Raw genomic sequence first — 861 nt, forward strand, 5'->3', positions numbered from 1 at the left:
TTAAAAGACAAACCCCAGATTGGAAAATTCTTCATGATCAGAGAAAGGGGCATTATTCCATCGGATAACCCAGAGTCTGAAACAGCTTGAGAGCCAGGACTACAGGCACTGCCTGGACACCAGCGAGCAGGTGGGGCAGGAGGAGCTGCAGACAGAGCTGGGGGACCTGGAACGGGAGGAGGCAAGGCTGGCCCAGGAGCTGGAGGACGTGGACGTGAACCTTGCAAGGGCGGCTGCGGAGCTGCAGGCAGCCCAGGCCGAGACTGCAGAGCTGCAGCAGTGGGAGCGGTGGGTCCAGAGGGACTGCAGGGCACTGGAGTGACAACAGCTGGGACTGTAGGATGAGCTGAGGAGCGTGGAGAACCAGCTGCACCACGCCCGTGGGCAGCTGCACTGGCTGAAGAAAACCAACATCTTCAATGCCACGTTTAAGATCTGGGAGGAGGGCCCCTTGGGCGTCATCAGTAACTTTAGACTGGGTTCTCTCCCCAGTGTCCCCGTGCACTGGAATGAGATTAATGCTGCCTGGGGACAGACGGCATTGCTGCTGCTTGCCCTATCCAATGTGATTGGGCTGCCATTTCAGAGGTACATGCTGGTCCCCTGTAGCAACCACTCCTATCTGAAGTCCTTAACACATGGCTCCACTGAGCTGCCCCTGTTCTGTTATGCTGGTGGGGTGAGTCCTTGAGTAACAGACTTGACCATGCCATGCAGGCCTTCCTGGACTGCATGCAGCAGTTCAAGGAAGAGGCTGGGAAGGGTGAGCAGGTCCTCTGCCTGCCCTACAAGAGCCACGGGGGCAAAGGCCTGCTGGAGGACGCTGGGGGCAGCAGGGAATGCTGCTCCATCACCACCCTT

General features: G+C 58.1%; 1 pseudogene; it reads left to right on the forward strand.

Moving 5' to 3' along the window:
• The first annotated feature begins 73 nt into the window (after window positions 1-73).
• Window positions 74-822, forward strand: LOC103584418 (annotated as a pseudogene).
• Window positions 823-861: the final 39 nt, after the last annotated feature.

This window comes from Galeopterus variegatus, unplaced genomic scaffold, assembly GCF_000696425.1.
Source record: "Galeopterus variegatus unplaced genomic scaffold, G_variegatus-3.0.2 Scaffold54857, whole genome shotgun sequence".
NCBI lineage: Eukaryota > Metazoa > Chordata > Mammalia > Dermoptera > Cynocephalidae > Galeopterus > Galeopterus variegatus.